The sequence below is a fragment of the Pangasianodon hypophthalmus genome, chromosome 5 (assembly GCF_027358585.1).
Source record: "Pangasianodon hypophthalmus isolate fPanHyp1 chromosome 5, fPanHyp1.pri, whole genome shotgun sequence".
Lineage (NCBI taxonomy): Eukaryota > Metazoa > Chordata > Actinopteri > Siluriformes > Pangasiidae > Pangasianodon > Pangasianodon hypophthalmus.
This window is the reverse complement of record NC_069714.1, coordinates 2,197,384-2,203,517: the sequence shown is the minus strand read 5'-3', so window position 1 is coordinate 2,203,517 and position 6,134 is coordinate 2,197,384.

Below are 6,134 nucleotides of genomic sequence, written 5' to 3'. Positions count from 1 at the left end.
TCGTCACGCATAACCGTATGGGCACGGTATGGACAGTGTTTTAGGAACCGTGTAATTGGTTATAAACACTTTCATACACGCCGAAGCGATGGTGATGGAACCGAAAGGGTCCACGCACGTTTCGCTTAAAAACTGATCTCTGAATTTAACACAGCCCTGCGAGAGAATAAGGACATCGTTTTTACAGTAATGCAGAGCTTCCTTTCTAAAGTAAAAAGTACCCGATCCGACTTTGGTGCACCAATGAAACTCGAGCTGCTCGCGCTCCGTCATGCGTTCTATGCCATAGGCCGAGGGGGGTGGGGGTAGGGGCCTACGTACCGGAGATGCTCCGCTGAGCTGAATTTGTGAGGAAAATACCCCTTGGCTTGATCTCCGAAGCCCAAGGCTTTTGGGAAATCGCTAAGGTGCATGGGTAGAAAAGACAGAGAGTCTATGAATTTCAGTTCGTAATGGGGATCCTCGAAACTGAGTATTTTACTACCTGTCATGAGAATCCCATGGGGCGATAGCCCCTCTTTCAACATGCCCTTCAAAACCAGGTAGCTGTCAAACCCTTTAGCGTTGTGAGCTATAAAAACTTTTCGTCTGTACCGATCACTTCTGAAATGCATAAGAAACCGTTGAACACACCCCGGACCATAAAATGCCTTCTCTTCACCTTTAAACATTTTTGCAAACACCAGAAAGGGGACGTGCTCTCCCTTCTCATCTGGGAATGTTTCAAAGTCATAAAAGATCAAATCGGGGCACTCGTTATCCACTGGGAGAGGTCGAATGTAGCACCTGTGATTGGTATCCGACCCTTTCTTTAACGCATCCCAGCGGATTTTACATTTAGACTTAATACACCTATGCATGCCACCCCTGCGGGCTCTCTCGCTAACATAGTAACACAGACCACAGCTTTTGCATTTTTTCACCAGGTCACAGAGAGTAAATTCCCTCCCGGGGGCGATGTTTTGCTTAGCTCAGCTGTGCACGTAGGAGCAATCGAAACCCCTGTAACAATAATCACAGACAAATCGCGTACCCAGAAAGGCTTTGAGATTTTTTATCCCGTAATAATGGTTTTGCAATAAAAACAAAAACACGTCTGGAATGATCGGGGAAACCCATCTCGAAATGCATGAGGGGTAAGGCATGAGACGTTCTGTAAAACACCATGATTTTACGTCCTAAAAGCTCTTAGAATTTATGTACGTTGCTAAAAGAGATAGGAGTCTGCTCATCCAAACCGACAGCGCGATGCCACGCTCTACCCTGTCTCAAGCTCTGAGCGTCTGTGAAATTGGGTTGACAGACGTGAGCTAGGTTGATGGCGAAGCATAGCTGATCGGCGCAACCTTCTATAACGTACAGACGTTGTCTTTTCTTACGGAGGATTTCGCTGTCTAACGTTTTCTCCAGCTTACATTTACCGCCGCCTCTAGGGTTCCGCACCACTTGAACTATCAGTTCTACTCGCACGTCAGTGGCGATGGCGTTGTTTGACTGCACTACCCGGTTGAGCAAATCTTCAAAAACAGGGAGAATATCTTCACCTACGTTATCGGCGATGACCGAAACATGATCTCTTACGCTTTCGCCGACCACTTCCAGCTGTATCACGTCACTGGCTCGGCTATGGATCTCGCATCATCAGCCAATTCACAAATGAGTCCGATGGTTTTATGGTTTTTATTTCGAAAAGGGGGAACTAAATAAAACATCACACCTTTGGTTTAAATTATTTTTTATTTTTATGTGGGTTTTTATTATAGCATTCCCCGATCGAACTGCTAAAAAAAGACTATTAAAAGGATCATTTCAAATCACAACTTCTCTCACAAGACAATCTGATGATCCACATATATTTCTTGCTGCCAGCAGGTCTTCCGTCTCTCCGACGTCTGTCTTTTGATCTCCGATGAGGATCAGGTTCGGGCGGCGCTTCCGGATTAAGTCCGGGGTTCGGATTTGACCCTCCCTCCGCCTCTGTAAAAAAATATATATATGTCTCTATCAATAGCACACATACACATATACACCTATAAAAATTTTGAAAAACAACAAAAAACATACCGTTAAACAGACTTTTGACTAGCCGGGGCTTTCGAGGCCAACATACGGGCGAAGGCGATGGCGTTTGTGCCACTGTGAAAAAGATAAGATAAACTTTATTGATTACACAGTGGGGAAATTCAGTTATCACTGACAGTTTAAGTGCAGGTATTAAGACTAAAAAATAGGAAGAAAGACAGAAACTTAAAATAAGACAAAAAAAATTAAAGAAAATAAAATTATATAAAATTATATAATATTTTACAAATATATGTCTCTATCAATAGCACACATACACATATACACCTATAAAAAGTTTGAAAAACAACAAAAAACATACCGTTAAACAGACTTTTGACTAGCCGGGGCTTTCGAGGCCAACATACGGGCGAAGGCGATGGCGTTTGTGCCACTGTGAAAAAGATAAGATAAACTTTATTGATTACACAGTGGGGAAATTCAGTTATCACTGACAGTTTAAGTGCAGGTATTAAGACTAAAAAATAGGAAGAAAGACAGAAACTTAAAATAAGACAAAAAAAATTAAAGAAAATAAAATTATATAAAATTATATAATATTTTACAAATATATGTCTCTATCAATAGCACACATACACATATACACCTATAAAAAGTTTGAAAAACAACAAAAAACATACCGTTAAACAGACTTTTGACTAGCCGGGGCTTTCGAGGCCAACATACGGGCGAAGGCGATGGCGTTTGTGCCACTGTGAAAAAGATAAGATAAACTTTATTGATTACACAGTGGGGAAATTCAGTTATCACTGACAGTTTAAGTGCAGGTATTAAGACTAAAAAATAGGAAGAAAGACAGAAACTTAAAATAAGACAAAAAAAATTAAAGAAAATAAAATTATATAAAATTATATAATATTTTACAAATAGTAAAAGAAAATGAGATTATATAAAATAATAAAATATTGCACAATTGAGCATCACTGTAATGCAATGTTCTAAAGTCTGACAATCATCGGTATATATGACAAAAAAGAAAGAAGGTTTTTATCAAAACCGTATACATATAAATAAAATAATTGAAAGTAATATATATTATTTAAAATATATGTACATACGGCTGAATAAACTCTTGACTATCGATGATCTGTTTCGAGGAAACCTCCATTGACGTACGCGTCTGGCAGGGGCACCAATCGCTCGAAGTGACGCCGGTAGAGTAGGAGGGACCCTCAGGGTAACTAACTCACCGTCCGGAGGAGCGGCCGCCGGCAATCTCAGGGTTTCGACCTCTAAAGCGCACGGGACAAATTTTCCACCTCTAGAAGCTCCCCAAGCACTTCGATGAGACTGTCCCCGCTGGCCTTTTCGTCGCGGTTAATGCAGCAGGTAAAATCTATCATGCATGGGATATATGTTTTTATACCAAAACAAATATCATAGGTGAAAGAAAACAAAAAAAAAGAGAGTGAACGCTACCTGGATCCGATTGCGTGAGGTTGATTCCCTCAAACTCATCGGGCACAACTTTTTTAAAAGAGACAAAACGATTTTTTAAAAAAGCGTACCTCCGCGTCTAAATAAAAAAGAAAATATTAGAAAGCCTACCCTGATACTCCGGAGTCGGATGAACATCAGCGCGAACTTTCATGTCTAGAAATACACAGAGTATTTATTTAAACAATGTTTGTTAGAGAGAAGAAACAACGTATAATTTCAACAAACTTTTTTACCACAAACCATCTCGACAGTCTCGTGTTTCCGCTCAAAATGTTAACACGAGGTTACTTATATAATGAATCTTTCCCCTATCGTATGTCAGCTCGATTCCGTGTTTGAAGAAACACCACATGTCACTAAATATCAAGAAACACCTGTACAAGCGCGCGGAAACAGCAAATCATAGTACTAGGCATAAGACTCGACACAGACTCTTTGTGCTCCCCGCCCTTAACAGTCGTGCCACCCCTCGACGCCTAAATACAAATGGTGCATAAAGGTTATGAGAAGGGCTTGTGCGACACACTTTTTGTGCAATACACGCGTGCAATACATCGTCATAAACAGGGGAATGGGAATGGCGAATGATCGAGATTTAACATGTGATGACAGGACCATTGCCTGTCCGGAAGGGGCGCGGGGGGGGGGGGGGGGGGGGGGGGTTGTTTGGGGTGCCTGGGTCCGACGAAGATTCAAGATACTTCGGTGTTCGAATCTTGCAAAATCGAAATAACAGTCTCGACATCCCGCGATCGATCATCATGGGTGATTCTGCAATGGAAAGGTTTTATCAAAATTGTAGTATAAAATTAAAAAAGTAAAAATTAATAAATAAAAAAACCTACTGCTCGGGCCATTTTCGGGGAAGTGCTATGGTTAACAATTGATCCTACACATCACGCCACCTGTCACCACCTGTCCGGAACTAGTGCGCGCCCGTCCGTGGGAACAAAAAATGAAAGGTCAAAGGGCAAAGGGGGATGTAGGGGGGCAACACGCTTATGCGCATGCATGAAGTCCGGGGAGGAAAGGGGTGGAACTTTGTGACGGGAAAGGGGGCGGGATTTTGTGACGTGGCGGATTCTGATTGGATCCTAGAACTGTCAAAACCCGGTTTGACGAAAGGGTGTTAGATCCCTTTCTCTCAGGGTGGAGGCGGGACAATCAAGGCACCTTACTCTGAGCCAGATTACTAGTTCCCAATCACTTATAGATATAGCCATTCTTTTCCTTCTCTGACTGTTTAAGCCATTCTTTCCCATTCACTGACTCACTGACTGTGTAAGCCCTGTTGGAACTGTCTGTGGGTCTGGAGTTCTGTCCCTTACTTCACTCTAGCCGTTCTTCTTGTTCTGGTCTTTGTGGGGTTCCTAGAGAAAGGACCAATGTAGGCATTGCAGTTGAATTGCTAGCCAGAGATGTGAATAAAAGCAAGGCTGTTAGCTGTTTATTTCTTGTTTACAGTCAGATATGGGCTACAGAATGCATTAAGACCTATCTTGCCCCTCCTTTTCCGACTGAACAAACAATTACAATTTGCATCTGTTTTTTTTTTTAACTACCATTTGTCCTTTTCTTGGGTAGGAGCTATAAAAGATATCAGGGTAGAGGCGGGGCAATCAAGATAACTGCTTTGTGTTTTGTTATTCGTATTTGCCGCAGGGTTGTCCCTTTCGTTCTGGGTGAATATTGTTGCAGCTCTGTCGTTTTTCTGCTGCCGCGCTGCAACAACACGGTTACCTCGCAATTAATAAACGGGGATTGCTGCTGCTGTCTGGTTTCTTTTTGATTTCTAGTTTATTTTATTTATTTATTTATTTTATTCCAGGGTGGAGGATCATCTATATGATTATCAGAGCTGGCGTACAGACTAGGCGGTCGCTCCCTACAAGTCCTGTCTTCCTCGTAGTTGAACTGAATTGTTTCTTTGGGTTTTCTTTTTCTTTCTTCTCTTTTGAATATTTGTATGTTGTTTGTGTTGTATTGTGGTTATCTTCTTACCCATTATTGTTGTTTTATGATGGAACTGTGACTCCATTTGACTGATTTCATTTATTTCTGTTTATAAGATTTATCTATTTTGTTTTTGATTTTCTTTCAGGAGCTGGGGTCCCACGGGTGAAGGATCTTTGGTGGTAGTGCTGCTTCAACGTTTGCCGTGGGACAATTTTTGATTGGGTGTGTGATCTGAGTGCACAGTGGGGTGTGTGGAAGTGTGCTTTTGGATAATTAGCGCTGTTGATCACTGCTGTGGGTAATCTCAGCCCTGTAGGTTGGTGTATTTTTGTTTATTGAACTGCCATTGGAAAGAGAGCTGCCATGAGTGGCACCTTATCATTGAGGCTATTTTAAGTATTTTTCTATCTTGTTGAATTCATTGTGAATAAACTTTTGTATTTTTTATACGATAACTACGTTTCTTGTCTACCTTTTTATAAGAGAGGCGAACCTGTGTGACCTAATAATAAACTTTGTGGTTTATTTCTATTTCCTGGGTGGAAATCCCCCGTGGCGTAGTCGAATTTTCTACAGGTAGAGGAACTTGGGCTTGTGTGTTAAAACCTGTAATGCACCCCCGCCACACAGGCAAGAGAAGAAATACAGAAATAAAT